Raw genomic sequence first — 649 nt, forward strand, 5'->3', positions numbered from 1 at the left:
CCTGCAGGACTTCGAGCAGTTCATACAAGAGCGGTAGCTCTCAGCTTACAGCAGCAGCAGCAGCAGCAGCAGCTGCTGCTGCAACAGCAGCATCTGCAGGAACCGTCCCAGCAGCAACACACGCCCAGCAGCAACCGGCGCAGCAGCAGCAACACTGCTGCAACAGATGCCGTAGTTGCTCTGTATTTGTCACAGCTTGTATCTTGCTGCTGCTGCTGCTGCTGTTCTGCTGCTGCTGCTGCAGCAACTCGATCATCACTACAGCAGCACCACTGCATGCAGCAGCAGCAATTTCCGTTTTCATTTACATCTTTTCTGTCTACCTGACGTTTTTTGTTTTTCACTGTCCCACTACTGCATTGCTGCTGCTGCTGCTGCAGCAGCAAGCGCAGCAGCAGCAGCAGCAGCAGCAGGCTGCTCTGCTGCGTACACAGGAACTTGGAATTCGGGTGTATATACAGTAGCCTTTTTAATTTATTAAGAGCAAACGGACACAGAAAGAAAAACAGCGCCATAGGCACTACACCAACTGCAGCACAGCTGCTGCTGCAGCTGCTGCTGCAGCTGCTGCTGCAGCTGCTGCTGCAGCAGGAAGCGGAGCTGCAGCAGGGCTTCTGCAGCTGCAGCAGCTGCTGCTGCAGAGTGGCTA

Source organism: Eimeria mitis, genomic scaffold (genome assembly GCF_000499745.2).
Source record: "Eimeria mitis Houghton genomic scaffold, Emh_scaff7887, whole genome shotgun sequence".
Taxonomy (NCBI): Eukaryota; Apicomplexa; class Conoidasida; order Eucoccidiorida; family Eimeriidae; genus Eimeria; species Eimeria mitis.